The sequence below is a fragment of the Cydia strobilella genome, chromosome 1 (assembly GCF_947568885.1).
Source record: "Cydia strobilella chromosome 1, ilCydStro3.1, whole genome shotgun sequence".
Taxonomy (NCBI): domain Eukaryota; kingdom Metazoa; phylum Arthropoda; class Insecta; order Lepidoptera; family Tortricidae; genus Cydia; species Cydia strobilella.
Window position 1 is genome coordinate 1,809,398 of NC_086041.1, and position 17,019 is coordinate 1,826,416.

General features: G+C 45.8%; 1 long non-coding RNA gene across 1 annotated transcript; it reads right to left on the reverse strand.

The window, feature by feature from the left end:
* Nucleotides 1-83: 83 nt before the first annotated feature.
* LOC134743584 (uncharacterized) lies at nucleotides 84-13,829 on the reverse strand. The gene is made up of 4 exons (XR_010128034.1): nucleotides 13,726-13,829; nucleotides 9,306-11,439; nucleotides 1,765-1,932; nucleotides 84-314 (listed from the first exon to the last, which is right to left on the reverse strand). It is a non-coding gene; the product is annotated as an uncharacterized LOC134743584 (long non-coding RNA).
* Nucleotides 13,830-17,019: the final 3,190 nt, after the last annotated feature.

Consider the following 17,019-nt stretch of genomic DNA (forward strand, 5'->3'; position numbering starts at 1 on the left):
CTTCGCTCTAATAATTCCGCCCATCGCTCTAAGCCCCTAGCTCTCATCTTCTGTTCACTATGTCACTATGTACTAACCTCGATATTCCTGACCCGTTCCTCCAAAGTCTTCTTTTCCTCTTCCACATCAGCTATCCTCTTCTCTAGCCTGGCGTACAGCGCGAGTCGCTCAGCCTCGACGTGTCGGGCCAGTCGTAATCTTTCTTCTTCGGCCCAGCGTTCTAAGCGAGCCTCGCTTTCCCTACGTTCTTGTTCGATGTCGGATAGTTGTTTGGTGAGACGATTTTCTATTTGAGATCTTTCGGTTTGTAGTTGCTGTAAAAGATGTACAAGTTAGCATAGAGTAACTTATACTAGAGCGGTACTGTCATAGTAAATTTTGTAACCCCAATAAATTCACTGCCATCTGTCGACACACTTTAAAACTAAAAATGAATATTTATAAAAATACGATAATATGGATAAATGATTTTTTTTATTTGCATTAATTATTTTTATGATTTTGACCCATGTTCTTTCACTGATATGCGTTAAAATTGTTAAATAACAAACGAAACCGTCAACGCCATCTATACGACAGTAGGCCAAAGCTAGTAGCGCCCTTTGAACGGGAATCAAATTTTCTTGATTTTCGAGGCACGTTTTTTCCTTAGACTGTATCCATCTATTACGGAGTTATATCCGTCTTTGAAGTTAGTGACTGTATATGTAAATGGTGCAGGTGATAATGAGGGTTTAAGATAGTATCAAAATTGTTTAGGGTTAGAGAAGGGTTTGACAATACCACTCTTTTCGCATAAGCAGTTTGTCCGGGTATGTACACTTTATACGTAGGCGGGCATTATATTAATTATGTCTTCTTGCTGCTATCTGTAAGCTCTTTTGGTCTAATTATAGATGTTAAAGTAATCCTCGTTGTGAATTTCTTAATTTTATGTTATTTTTAAGGTTTTGTTTTAATGAGGGCTACCGTTTTTGTGCTCACCAGTTGGCGCCACTGTAGATGTAGGTCCAGAAAAACAGATTTCAAAATTCTTCTATGCTTATTTTTATAAAATTAATATGTTCTAATATACACAAAGGTATTTTAACGTCTAAATGTGTCATTTTTTCAGTCTGTTTATCTTTGCATATATTTTAGTTGGCCCTTTTTAGGGTTCCGTACCCAAAGGGTAAAAACGGGACCCTATTACTGAGACTCCGCTGTTCGTCTGTCCGTCTGTCTGTCTGTCTGTCACCAGACTGTATCTCATGAACCGTGATAGCTAGACAGTTGAAATTTTCACAGATGATGTATTTCTGTTGCCGCTATAACAACAAATACTAAAAACAGAATAATATACATATTTAAATGGGGCTCCCATACAAGAAACGTGATTTTTTTTGCTGTTTTTTTCCGTAATGGTACGGAACCCTTCGTGCGCGAGTCGACTCGCACTTGGCCGGTTTTTTTTAAATCATTAACATTTTTTGAGCTATACGAGTATCTATTGTTTATTAATCAAAGATGGACAGAGATTTACCACAATTATGAATGAGGAGTGAAAATTCCCGATAAAACAGCTTGAAACCCCCAAAATTTTTATGCATTTGACATTTTGAAAGACATCCATCTCATCTAATGCACGAAGGTTGATATTGACCTGTAGCCGCGCGCGTCAGTTGACATCTTTGGCGGTCAAAGGGTGAAATTAATTTGTCCCGGATGTCGTTCACGGTTAAGCTAGTCATTTTACAAATATTGAAATAAGTATGTAAAGCTTACAGTTAAAGCGGCATCAATTCTACCGCTCGCTTTCAACACGCGTTGCCTGCGAGCGTCGCGTTGTCTCTTGTGAAGCTCGACGCGCCTCGCCTCCGCCTCGGTAGCCGAGTCGTGGTAGCACGAGTGAGAGCGGCGGAGAGATGCGACGCGCTCCGTGCTGTCGTTCAACTGAAAAAAAATAATGTAAATTATAATTCGATCTGTATTGCATTACATATAACACAAAATGATCTCCAAGTTGGTCCTTAATAAATGAATCTATCTATCTATCTATAATAAATACTGGGTAACAACATAAGACGAGTTTTCTCACCCGACCTTGTACCGGTCAGTCTCTTGATCATCACATTCGCTGACTGACCATAGAATAACTTATACTAGAGCGGTTGTTAGGAACAGAATGTAAAATGGGCTCGAAAATTAGGGTTTTAAGAGACAGTACCTTGTCGTGAGAGAAAATAACCTGATAATCCCGCGTTGACGGGCCCGCTTTCTTCTTTCTTCTTTTGTGTTCTTCTTTTCTTTCTCTCAGTTTATGTCTGTCACTGTCCACTTATGAAAATATGGAATGCTTAAGGCAGAAACAGCTGATATCTTTAATTTAAATGAATTCAACGAGGAGGCGCGTTCAGGCGGCCATTATGGTAATTGTCGAAGTGAAGTTTTTATCTAAAGGTGACTGAATGGGGTTTGAATGACGGATATCCGGTAGAATGAAAAGAATGTAAATTTGACATACAATGTTGCTATATGAAAGAACATATTCCTAAACATACTGCCCGGGAAGAAATCTCTAAGATTTCTTAAAACACAAGTACGCAAATTATCCGCTAGAGCTTAAAGACAAGTACGTTATTCCTTAAAACTAGGTATGAAATTTATTTAATGTTACAATCAGTGCTGGTAAGGAAGAGGGCAAAGTTTAGATACAGGGCGAACTAAATTATTGCCAGTACTAGTCTTTAAAGTGGCTACGCGTGCAACGCCATCCCGTCCTGGCGACAAAGAAACTATGCGAGCCAACTTCCAACAGTAAGGAGTTGTGTTCTCGTTCATAATGAGTACGATGTCATTTACCTTTAGGTTTTCCGATGGTTTAAACCACTTATTACGACCTTGCAAATGATGCAAATATTCTACATTGAAACGACGCCAAAACTGTTGAGTTAAATTTTGAAGAAGTTGCCACCGAGATAACCTGTACATTTTTCAGTTTGTAAATCATATTCTGGTAAGGACACCATGCTATCTCCTATGAGAAAATGGGCTGGTGTTAATACGTCGATCTCATCAACGTCGTCAGAAATAGGACATAGAGGCCTCGAGTTCAAAATCGACTCCAGCTTACAAAATACGCTGCTTAATTCTTCAAAGGTAAGCACGGTTTCACCCAAAATACGTCTTAATAATAATTTAGAGGATCTAACGGTCGATTCCCAAAGTCCTCCCATACTCGGAGCAGAAGGGGGATTGAAATGCCACTTGAGTTGATGTTTGAGGAAGTAGTTTAGCACGTCAGGATCCGCGGTGCACCGTTTTAGGAAAGCATAAAGTTCCTTTAGGTGATTTTTAGCTCCGACAAAATTGGTTCCACAATCAGAAAAGACATCAGTACACCATCCTCGTCTGCTAATAAACCGAGTGAGACAGGCTAAGAAACAGTCTGTGGAGAGATCTGATACCAATTCCAAATGGCACGCCTTCGTGACCATGCAGACAAATATACACAAATATGCCTTCGTGACTGGAGCACGTTTTTGTTTAGACGTCTTTATTAAGAACGGACCGGCATAATCTACTCCGACCTTTGAAAACGGTCTACAAGGCGTGACTCTTGATGGAGGTAAATCAGCCATTAAATAGTCGGCAGGTTTCGGGTTGGCTTTGAAGCATTTGTGACATTTACGAATTAATCGTTTAATGACAGTCCGAGCGGATAAAATCCAGAATTGTTTACGCAGTAACGACAGCAGCACGGGCGTTCCCACATGCATGTACAAATCGTGATAATAATTTATCAACAAGGTCGTTAAATGGTGTGATTTCGGAAGGATTACTGGGTGTTTCCGTTGTGAGGACAAGTTCGTGTATTTCAATCTTCCTAACACCCGCAGGAAACCCTCCGAGTCAATGAAAGGGGTCAGTTTACGAAGGTTAGTTCGGTGAGGTAACCCTCGCTGCACCAATCTTATTTCAGTGGCGAAAACTGAACTTTGGACAATTTTTATTAACGAGTATAGGGCGTTACGCCATTCGACGCAAGTCAATGGACCCACTCGTTTTGAAGTAGGATTCTTCAAATTATGAACGAATCGAAGACAGTACCCGTGGACTTTCACGAGCTTGTGAAGGGAACTATATTTTGACATGAAGTCAGTCGCATCTACCTCACAAGAGACTTTGCTCACGTGGGCAGTAGATACTACCTCTTCCTCAGGATCCGGAGAAACCGTTTTTCGCGCAACGGTATCTTCGGATGGCCAGGTATCTGGCGCTTGCGTGAGCCATGGTGGGCGCCACCAAAGAGGATGTGCGCCAAGCTCCGAGGGCATCAAACCTCGGGAGGCAGCATCTGCAGGATTCATTGAAGATGGTACATGCCTCCAGAAGGAAGGAGACGTGTTAGCTAATATCTGAGAAACTCGGTTTCCCTCAAACATTTTGAGCTGATACACGGGTGTGCGAATCCATGACAATGCAATGCTCGAGTCACACCAGATTACAATGTCATGGGCAACAGTAATCAGTTCTGAAGCATGTTTAACAAGTTTAGCCGCTAGGAGGGCTCCACATAGCTCCAGACGTGGAATAGTCAATTTCTGTTTCAAGGAAGAAATTTTGGACTTGGATAACAGCAAGTGGACTTCCACTTTACCATTGATCCTCTCGACACGAAGGTAGACCACAGCAGCGTAACCTTTAAGTGACGCATCTGAAAATGCGTGAAGAGAAAATTTGCTGCCATCAGTAGGCAAGACAAATCTGCTTAGTTTAATATCTGATAAGCTGGAGAACTCCCCAATAAAAGCAAGCCACTGATTCTGTTCATCATCAGGTAAGGGGTCATCCCAGCCGATCCCTAAAAGCCACAACCTTTGCATGAAGGCCTTCGCCTTAAATACAATTGGCATCAACCAGCCACAGGGGTCGTATATGCAAGCTATGTTAGCAAGCACGGCACGTTTTGTCATCCCAGTGTTGGTAATTCTGCTATGATACATGAACACATCAGCAGTAGGGTTCCATTTCACACCGAGTACCTTTACGGACCCTTCATTTTGAGGTTCAAATGACAACGGTCCTTCACGGACGTCGTCAGGCAAGTCAGATAAAAATTCATTGCTATTGCTCGACCACTTTCGCAATTCGAAACACCCTTGACTTAGGAGATCGATGAGCTCAGCTCTCACCGTTCGAGCTGTGTTCAGATCAGAAGCTCCTGTCACTATGTCATCAACAAAAATTTGATCTGACAAAATTTCACTAGCGACTTGCTTCCTCCGCCAATCTCAAGATGCACCTCATAGCGAGGAACGGACTTGAGGAGACTCCGAACGTGACCGTCCTCAAACGAAATTCTTCGATGGGATCATCAGTGTGTTGACGCCAGAGAATTCTTTGATAGTCACGATCGTCCGGGTGCACAAGTACCTGTCTGTACATACCCTTGATGTCACAAGTGAATGCGACAGGCTGAAGGCGAAAACGTGTAAGTACGTCTACTATGTTCCGCTGAAGTTTGGGACCAACGTGCAGAATGTTATTCAAAGACACGCCCGTAGAGGAGGGCATAGACGCATCGAAAACTGGCCTACACTTTGTGGTGGATGAAGACTCTTTTATTACAGCATGGTGGCTAAGGTAATATTTTCCACTACCCGGAGGGTCAAAGACAGGCTCCATATGATTCTCGTCCAGGTATTCTTGAAATACCTTACTATATTCTGCCCGGAGCATAGGATCTCTTTTAAATCTCCTCTCAAGACTCAAAAGCCTCCGAGTGGCCAATTCACGACTCTCACCCAACTCACTTTGATTTCCCTTAAAGGGCAGACGGACAATAAAACGGTTTTCATTGTCCCGCGAAACATTATTTAAAAAATGATCCTCAATAATTTGATCCTCGGGATCAGGAAGTATAGATTCGGGAATTTGTTCAATTTCCCAGAATCTAGTCAGACAATCATCTAATGCCACATGATGAGATGACAGATGAGGAACCGAATTGGTAGCCTGTAAGGATTTACCAATTATTACCCAACCAAAGATGGTTCGGTAAGCCGCCGGTACATCAGTAGAAGGCCACACCTTCTCACCGCAGTAAATGTCATTGTAGACATCACCACCTAACAAAATGTCTATAGGCTTAGACAGGAAAAACTCATTATCAGCCAACTGTAGGCCTTGATAATTTGACTTTATGTCCGCAGACAGGGAGACACTGGGCAGGTTGCCAGTAGCATACTTTAAAATGACAGCCGAAACAGTCAGCAACGGCTTGTCAGAAGTCGTGGACTTTAAAAACACAGTGGTCATTCCATGAGACCGATGAGGCACACTGGGCCCTACTCCGTAGATAGCCACAGGTTGATGGTTGTGTTTCAGTTGAAGTCTTCGAACACACTCCTCTGAGATGATAGAAACCTCCGCACCAGGGTCTATAAACAAGCGAACAGGTTGAAAGTGTCCATCTCCGTTCCCAGCAAGACCCATGGCCGTAGCTAACACCACATTTGGCAAAGTCGGCTTAGTATCCTTTACCAAAAAGGACTTCATTGTAGCATTATTAACACTGGTAATGCTACTAGGTTCTGGATCACCTTCTGGATGTGAAGGCTCAATCACTTCAGCCATGACAACAGCAGACTTAACCGCAGGTGGGCAACTGTCAGTTGCCGAAGACGGACAGATTAAAGTGTGGTGTTTAGCTCGACACAACTTACATTTATGCAAAGAACTACATTCATGATACTTATGAGTACCAAAACAGTTAAAACACAAATTTTTAGATTTCAGAAAATCTCTACGCTGGTCAATATTCAAAGTCTTGAATTTATTGCACATATACATGTAATGATCCAAATTACAATAGCGACAATTTATTTCCTTATTGCCTTCTTGGACATGCATTACCATTTTGGCATTGCGATTAGGCAGAGGTTTCATCACAGCTTGTTTATTTGACCCGCTAACAGTTGCCTTCAATGCGATAGACATTTCTAATGCCTTACATTGACATTCCAAGAAAGCAATAAGTTCAGAATATTTAGGAATATCTGAACCAGTCAAACTTAATTCAAATTTACTGCGCACATCAATAGGCAGCTTTTTTGATAACACATGGAGGAGTATAAACGACCATTCGTCAGGTTTAAACTTCAAGGCTTGAAGCGCAGCTAAATGTTCATTAAAAGTATTTAAGAATGGTCGCAGTTCATTTTTCAAATTCACAATAACAGGGAGTGACATTATCGCCTCCAAATGCATATCGGCAATAAGTCGTATATTGGAGAATCGATTCTCCAACAGTGTCAGTGCAACATCATAGTTCGGATCAGTGAGCGGCAAATGTTTTACTAAATCTAGGGGTTCACCCGATAAACACGATATCAGATAATGTAATTTTCTCACAGGTTTTATGGTAGCATTTTCGTCGACTATACTTTTGAAAATATTTATGAAATTAGTCCACTTGGTGACATCTCCTGTAAATGACGGAAGTGAAATACGTGGCAGTGGAATTTCCGGCGTGTAACATTGTGTATTACCTAAATTCGACGACGATGGGGGATCTGCCGGGCATAATTGAGTATAAATAACACTTACACTGTTCAATTTTGAGTCATATTCCAAGAATTCCAGCTGGTGTTTCTCTGCGTCGAAACCGGCACGTTTCCCCGCCTCCACAGCAACATAACTTTCTTTAAAGTCGTTCTTAATTGGAGTTATATCACTGTATCGGGTCCGAAATTCCACCAACCTCGTTTTATTCTCGTTTGCGCTCTGCGCTGAATTGTATAAAATATCTATTTGTGTCTTGGCCAATTTGTACCGAATATCTGCACTCATTTTTCTTCAAAAACTAACAAACTACACAAAAACAAAGCTGCGGCTTTGTTTTGCGAATAACCTCAAAATGAAACGCGATACAGACTGAAGTGACAGTTCTCGAACGACTTCACTTCGTTGACGAGCATAGAATAAAATTAAGGTGCGTTTGCACTGTACGGACTATGAACGATTTTAAAAACGCCCCACAGATTGTGAGCGTGTAAACCAGCCTTATCTTGCTACCAACACTGACGAAACGAATGATTGTGAACCCACCTTCAAATTTGTAAAACGTAACTAACAAAATGCAAAGCGGACAATTAAACGTATAAAAACGTATAAGTATTTCTTTAACGTTTAAGACAAACTATGATATACGTTAATACGTTACACGTAGACAAATTACTAAATTACTTCCGTAAGAATAATGCAACACATGCAGTCACTTTCAACAAAATATCCACGTAACGAGGATAGACAATTACTTTAAGACTTTAAAGTACGACAAATGCAATCTTGCAGAAATAAATGTACCGTGTACAGGCAGTAACTTACTTAGAAATTAGTTACGACAAATATGCAAACTTGCAGAAAAATGACTTGACAATAAATGGCCGACCGCACGAAATGAAAATGTCCGGTTCTACTAAATGAATGTTAAAGAATCCGTGGCTCGAATGGACCAAATTCTATGTTAGGAACAGAATGTAAAATGGGCTCGAAAATTAGGGTTTTAAGAGACAGTACCTTGTCGTGAGAGAAAATAACCTGATAATCCCGCGTTGACGGGCCCGCTTTCTTCTTTCTTCTTTTGTGTTCTTCTTTTCTTTCTCTCAGTTTATGTCTGTCACTGTCCACTTATGAAAATATGGAATGCTTAAGGCAGAAACAGCTGATATCTTTAATTTAAATGAATTCAACGAGGAGGCGCGTTCAGGCGGCCATTATGGTAATTGTCGAAGTGAAGTTTTTATCTAAAGGTGACTGAATGGGGTTTGAATGACGGATATCCGGTAGAATGAAAAGAATGTAAATTTGACATACAATGTTGCTATATGAAAGAACATATTCCTAAACAGCGGTACTGTCATAGTAAATTTTGTAACCCCAGTAAATTCACTGCCATCTGTCGACACACTTTAAAACTAAAAATAAATATTTATAAAAATACGATAAAATGTATTTAAATATGGATAAATGATTTTTTTAATTTGCATTAATTATTTTTATGATTTTGACCCATGTTCTTTCACTGATATGCGTTAAAATTATAAATAACAAACGAAACCGTCAACGCCCTCTATACGAGTGTAGGCCAAAACTAGTGGCGCCCTCTGATCGAGAATCAAATTTTCGTGATTTTCGAGGCACGTTTTTTCCTTAGACTGTATCCATCTATTACGGAGTTATATCTATCTTTGCTATGACAGTACCGCTCTAGTATAAGTTACTGTATGCCCGTGCTAATAGCATAAGTGAATATTCCTCACCCATCCCTGCACCAGTCCCTCGATGGCGCGCGGGGCGGTGCGCTCGGCGACGCGCTGCTGGCCGGCGGCGGCGCGCCGGAGACAAGTCCGCAGCGCGGCGCGGAACCACGAGCACAGCGTGGTCGGGCCCGTCGTCAGCTCTTGTATAAGTTACTGTATGCCCGTGCTAATAGCATAAGTGAATATTCCTCACCCATCCCTGCACCAGTCCCTCGATGGCGCGCGGGGCGGTGCGCTCGGCGACGCGCTGCTGGCCGGCGGCGGCGCGCCGGAGACAAGTCCGCAGCGCGGCGCGGAACCACGAGCACAGCGTGGTCGGGCCCGTCGTCAGCTCTTGTATAAGTTACTGTATGCCCGTGCTAATAGCATAAGTGAATATTCCTCACCCATCCCTGCACCAGTCCCTCGATGGCGCGCGGGGCGGTGCGCTCGGCGACGCGCTGCTGGCCGGCGGCGGCGCGCCGGAGACAAGTCCGCAGCGCGGCGCGGAACCACGAGCACAGCGTGGTCGGGCCCGTCGTCAGCTCTTGTATAAGTTACTGTATGCCCGTGCTAATAGCATAAGTGAATATTCCTCACCCATCCCTGCACCAGTCCCTCGATGGCGCGCGGGGCGGTGCGCTCGGCGACGCGCTGCTGGCCGGCGGCGGCGCGCCGGAGACAAGTCCGCAGCGCGGCGCGGAACCACGAGCACAGCGTGGTCGGGCCCGTCGTCAGCTCTTGTATAAGTTACTGTATGCCCGTGCTAATAGCATAAGTGAATATTCCTCACCCATCCCTGCACCAGTCCCTCGATGGCGCGCGGGGCGGTGCGCTCGGCGACGCGCTGCTGGCCGGCGGCGGCGCGCCGGAGACAAGTCCGCAGCGCGGCGCGGAACCACGAGCACAGCGTGGTCGGGCCCGTCGTCAGCTCTTGTATAAGTTACTGTATGCCCGTGCTAATAGCATAAGTGAATATTCCTCACCCATCCCTGCACCAGTCCCTCGATGGCGCGCGGGGCGGTGCGCTCGGCGACGCGCTGCTGGCCGGCGGCGGCGCGCCGGAGACAAGTCCGCAGCGCGGCGCGGAACCACGAGCACAGCGTGGTCGGGCCCGTCGTCAGCTCTTGTATAAGTTACTGTATGCCCGTGCTAATAGCATAAGTGAATATTCCTCACCCATCCCTGCACCAGTCCCTCGATGGCGCGCGGGGCGGTGCGCTCGGCGACGCGCTGCTGGCCGGCGGCGGCGCGCCGGAGACAAGTCCGCAGCGCGGCGCGGAACCACGAGCACAGCGTGGTCGGGCCCGTCGTCAGCTCTTGTATAAGTTACTGTATGCCCGTGCTAATAGCATAAGTGAATATTCCTCACCCATCCCTGCACCAGTCCCTCGATGGCGCGCGGGGCGGTGCGCTCGGCGACGCGCTGCTGGCCGGCGGCGGCGCGCCGGAGACAAGTCCGCAGCGCGGCGCGGAACCACGAGCACAGCGTGGTCGGGCCCGTCGTCAGCTCTTGTATAAGTTACTGTATGCCCGTGCTAATAGCATAAGTGAATATTCCTCACCCATCCCTGCACCAGTCCCTCGATGGCGCGCGGGGCGGTGCGCTCGGCGACGCGCTGCTGGCCGGCGGCGGCGCGCCGGAGACAAGTCCGCAGCGCGGCGCGGAACCACGAGCACAGCGTGGTCGGGCCCGTCGTCAGCTCTTGTATAAGTTACTGTATGCCCGTGCTAATAGCATAAGTGAATATTCCTCACCCATCCCTGCACCAGTCCCTCGATGGCGCGCGGGGCGGTGCGCTCGGCGACGCGCTGCTGGCCGGCGGCGGCGCGCCGGAGACAAGTCCGCAGCGCGGCGCGGAACCACGAGCACAGCGTGGTCGGGCCCGTCGTCAGCTCTTGTATAAGTTACTGTATGCCCGTGCTAATAGCATAAGTGAATATTCCTCACCCATCCCTGCACCAGTCCCTCGATGGCGCGCGGGGCGGTGCGCTCGGCGACGCGCTGCTGGCCGGCGGCGGCGCGCCGGAGACAAGTCCGCAGCGCGGCGCGGAACCACGAGCACAGCGTGGTCGGGCCCGTCGTCAGCTCTTGCCGAGCGAGAGATAACATGTTCGCGAAACTCTCGTACCGGTTGTTGGACGTTGATGACGTCTGAAATCGGAAAATCACAGGTATCAATCGTACTGACGAAATTCAATAGGTTCCGGCTGACACTGTTAAACTCTGGTTTCAAATACCATGTCATAATAAAATCAACCCTACCAAACTACTTGAAATAGTGCAAACGGAAGAAACGACGACAAATAAAAAGACTTCGATTTGAAGTAAACTTATAATCAATAGGTGCTGGTTACTTTAAAAGGTACAGTCGACGTAAACGGTTAACCCTTAAATGCATGATTTTTTCTTTTTGCCTGAAATTAATATATGTCTTACATAATTGTTTACTGATTCTAGGAAAAATAAAAATATAAATTAAAACATCGATTTTCACTGCTTAACCAGTATTAGAATTTACATAGGGTAAATAATAATTTATGTAAATTTATACAATTATTGGTAAAAGATATTAAAAATCTTACTACCATTAGAAATTTATACTATTTGTAATCAGAGATGGGCAAAATGTAATCGACTAACGATTAAAATTACAAAAATTAATTGCGACTGACGATTGAAAACGACGATTGATCAATCTTAGTTGTATAGAGTGCAACTAATTTAGTTGCACTCTATACAACCGATTGATTTCGGACAACTACATTTTGTAATCGACTAATTAGTTAGACTATTTTCTCGCGACTAATGTTAGAAGCAAATTGAATAGAATACCTCGGTATTGCTATGTTGACAGACTGATTAGGACATCTTAACGGATTACTTACGATATTTTGACCGTTTCTAAGGAGTGAGATCTGTTCTCACTATTATTTTGCTACTAAAGTAAGTAAGTTGCCACACGTTGAAAACAAAATAGACCGCGTAGATAATAAACAACATGCAGATGTGTCATTCAATAGAACGTGTTATTTTTAGAGGATGCGTCGGCACTTGCACCAAAATGCAACAAACAACTTCCAGTTCCAGGTAAGTAGGGTTATCCCATTGTTTTGTCACCGCGTGACACTAAAAAGAGTTTTACTATTGTCAAGACAGCAAAATATTGATAGTTTCTATGTCTAAGATTTACTCAGTATAATTCAAAGTATTAATAATGCACCAACCTACTTTATTGTTTGCGATTTGTAAACAATGCAGTTTTTCGCTATTTGTCGTTATTTACCAATATATCTTTATAATAATATTATGGCATTATTTGCATTGTCATTCAAGCATTTCAAATTAAACGTGTATACATAATTTTAGCTCAATCGGATGAAGATATTTGCTTCAAAATAAGTCGCAAAATTCTACCCAAACTAACATAGTTACAACATACGAGTACCTCCGTATGTTACATACATACGTACTTGTAGTTACATATTGCAAGATAAAAAATGCAAAAACGGGCGACTACGTAGTTTTAATATAGATTTAATCGTGAAATTTAGTCGATTGAAACTAAAACTAATTTAGTTGTTAGTCGAACATTCTCACAACTAATTTAATCGCAACTAAATTAATCGCGATTAAAAAATGACGATTGATATTTTTAATCGATTGATTAGTTAACTAAAAGATTAATCGATTAATGCCCATCTCTGTTTGTAATATACCTATAATAAAGATTTTAAATATAAATAATTACAAACCCCGAAAAAACCGCCTAAATTACATATTAAAAATCATTAAATTTTCCCAATTTTCCGCCATTTCGTGTTAAAAGAAATGTAATTTTTTTAAACTTAAATACTGCGCAAATTTCAATAAAACGACGGAAAGTGTATTAATTTACGATCAAAATAATATACAGGACCAAATAGATTTTACCTAATTATGCATAAAATTATATGTTTTTTGTTGTGTACATACATACATCACTATGCATTCAAGGGTTAAAGGTGTAGAAGTGGTGGTAACAGTATGGAGGCTGATGCGAAAGTGGTTAAGCTAATTTTGAATGTTAAAATGGTAGTCTAAATTTAGGTGCCTCTAATTACAGGTTATGTGGAGCGCTCCTATTGGTGCATTTTAATAAGCCTCCGCATAGTAAGCGAGCCCGACGGCTGCGTTTTGCTACTGCATTATACACATAAAAAGTTGCATTCGCAACATAAGTACCTAAGTAAAAAGTAATAGCATTATCATAGAGAACGGCCCCGCCCCGACTCGAATTACCTCGCCCCGCGACAGCAGATTGACGGCCGTTTGCCGACCGCTCAGTACTATTTTTAAGCAACTTACTCACACAATGACGCGTGCCGCGTGTACAGACGTGCCGTTAACACATGGGTCAAGTGATTTTTGATGTATAGCGTGTCCGCTCTGTGTCCATACCTCTTTAGTAGTTTCAACAATTCTTTGTGCGAGCTCTTCCAACTTCTTTTTATCTTGTTCCATGCTGCTTGTGCTACTCGTCGTGTAGCTATCTGCAAATTAAAACATATTTATTTATCACACTGGTAAAGGCTCTCTCGATTGTTCAAAAACCGGCCAAGTGCGAGTCGAACTGGCGTTCCAAGGGTTCCATACATTACACAATTTTTAACACTGCATTTTTTATGTGAAACGTAAGTTTTTAAAAACCCGTAGGGTCTCATCAAAAACTAAGTAATTAAGTCCGACTCACGCTTGACTGCACATTTCTAATAGGTTTTCCTGTCATCTATAGATAAAGAACTATTTTTCTGGTCATTTTTTAGCTATTTTCTTAAAAAAACTTCTGAACTATTTATTTTAAAATTACAAAAATAATATATTTGCGATTCTCAAAATGAGCTCTTTTATTTGATATGTAACACGATATAGTTTGAAAAACGTTATTTTTTAATTTTCCCATTTACCCCCCTAAAACTGGCCCCGATGTTGAAAATTCATTTGTTTACGTTACATGTCCGTCTTTGAGTCACAAACTTACATAAGTGTATCAAATTTCAACTTAATTGGTCCAGTAGTTTTGGAGAAAATGGGCTGTGACAGACGGACAGACAGACAGGACAGACGCACGAGTGATCCTATAAGGGTTCCGGTTTTTCCTTTTGGAGTACGGAACCCTAAAAACTGATGAGAAAGTTATATTTTATCCACATGTGGAGACACGGTCGTCAAAAACGCGTTGGACAGAAACCTATGGAGGTAGATCATCTCATTCGCTCCAAATGCAACCCTGATACTACCACGACCCTCAAGCATGAGGGACCAACCAGAGAGAGAGGAGCCAATAGGAGCGTAGCTGGAAGATATGGTGCCCGGGGCAGTCACCAGATTTGCGCCCCCTGACGACTAACAAAAGTTTTCCTGCTACTGCCTTTTGCCCATTTAGGCCAGGAAATAAATGCCCAAAAAAAGGTATAGAGGGAAATGCTTGGAACACAATTTTTGACTTCGTAGCTTTGTTTGGACTAGTTGGGAGGTGAACATATCAAAAGTCCCCGGCCATAACCCTGGTGTTGGGGGGGAGAGGGGGGTTTGAAGGTTCCATTTTTCGGTTTTTCGATTATATCTCGGAAACTATGCGTCTAAGCAACTTGGCCACTTATACAAAATAAAAAGAAATTCAATTTGTTACAAGTTTTATTCAGTCAAGTTAGACTTTTGATATGTTCATCTTCTAACTAGTCCAAACAAAGCTACGAAGTTAAAAACTGTGATCCTAGCATTTCCCTCTATACCTTCTTATTGCTTGGCCTAATTTTGGCGCCCCCCCCCCCCCCTTGGATGGCGCCCGGGGCACTTGCCCCCTCTGCCCCCCCCCCTAGTTACGTCACTGGGAGCCATGTAATCTGATGAAACCTATGAGTTGTTTCCTTATATGTTGGCTGGTAGAATTGACTTTTAAATGACGATTTTGAATAAAAAATGTTCAACGTTCATTTAGATTTAATTTTGTATTATATTTTACAGTTAGAATTTTCCTCGCATTGGTGTGGTGAAAAATGTCGTTTCAATCGGTAGCAAAATTTATTTAACCCTTGTTCCACTTTTCGAATCACTCGTTACTCGAATCTTTCGCACGCTCGGTTGTCAATATTACCATGAGCGGTTAAATAACAATCACCGTCACCTGCACATGTAGTACACACCCGTCTGTTGGTGTAAAGCCTGCAAGGCGTGCGCCAGACCGTCGACGAAGCCCCCCGCGCCGCCCGCCGCCCCCGCCCGCAGCGCGCCCGCCTGGCGCCGGTACTCCGCCGTCACCTGCACATGTAGTACACACCCGTCTGTTGGTGTAAAGCCTGCAAGGCGTGCGCCAGACCGTCGACGAAGCCCCCCGCGCCGCCCGCCGCCCCCGCCCGCAGCGCGCCCGCCTGGCGCCGGTACTCCGCCGTCACCTGCACATGTAGTACACACCCGTCTGTTGGTGTAAAGCCTGCAAGGCGTGCGCCAGACCGTCGACGAAGCCCCCCGCGCCGCCCGCCGCCCCCGCCCGCAGCGCGCCCGCCTGGCGCCGGTACTCCGCCGTCACCTGCACATGTAGTACACACCCGTCTGTTGGTGTAAAGCCTGCAAGGCGTGCGCCAGACCGTCGACGAAGCCCCCCGCGCCGCCCGCCGCCCCCGCCCGCAGCGCGCCCGCCTGGCGCCGGTACTCCGCCGTCACCTGCACATGTAGTACACACCCGTCTGTTGGTGTAAAGCCTGCAAGGCGTGCGCCAGACCGTCGACGAAGCCCCCCGCGCCGCCCGCCGCCCCCGCCCGCAGCGCGCCCGCCTGGCGCCGGTACTCCGCCGTCACCTGCACATGTAGTACACACCCGTCTGTTGGTGTAAAGCCTGCAAGGCGTGCGCCAGACCGTCGACGAAGCCCCCCGCGCGCCCGTAGCCCGCCGTCACCTGCACATGTAGTACACACCCGTCTGTTGGTGTAAAGCCTGCAAGGCGTGCGCCAGACCGTCGACGAAGCCCCCCGCGCCGCCCGCCGCCCCCGCCCGCAGCGCGCCCGCCTGGCGCCGGTACTCCGCCGTCACCTGCACATGTAGTACACACCCGTCTGTTGGTGTAAAGCCTGCAAGGCGTGCGCCAGACCGTCGACGAAGCCCCCCGCGCCGCCCGCCGCCCCCGCCCGCAGCGCGCCCGCCTGGCGCCGGTACTCCGCCGTCACCTGCACATGTAGTACACACCCGTCTGTTGGTGTAAAGCCTGCAAGGCGTGCGCCAGACCGTCGACGAAGCCCCCCGCGCCGCCCGCCGCCCCCGCCCGCAGCGCGCCCGCCTGGCGCCGGTACTCCGCCGTCACCTGCACATGTAGTACACACCCGTCTGTTGGTGTAAAGCCTGCAAGGCGTGCGCCAGACCGTCGACGAAGCCCCCCGCGCCGCCCGCCGCCCCCGCCCGCAGCGCGCCCGCCTGGCGCCGGTACTCCGCCGTCACCTGCACATGTAGTACACACCCGTCTGTTGGTGTAAAGCCTGCAAGGCGTGCGCCAGACCGTCGACGAAGCCCCCCGCGCCGCCCGCCGCCCCCGCCCGCAGCGCGCCCGCCTGGCGCCGGTACTCCGCCGTCACCTGCACATGTAGTACACACCCGTCTGTTGGTGTAAAGCCTGCAAGGCGTGCGCCAGACCGTCGACGAAGCCCCCCGCGCCGCCCGCCGCCCCCGCCCGCAGCGCGCCCGCCTGGCGCCGGTACTCCGCCG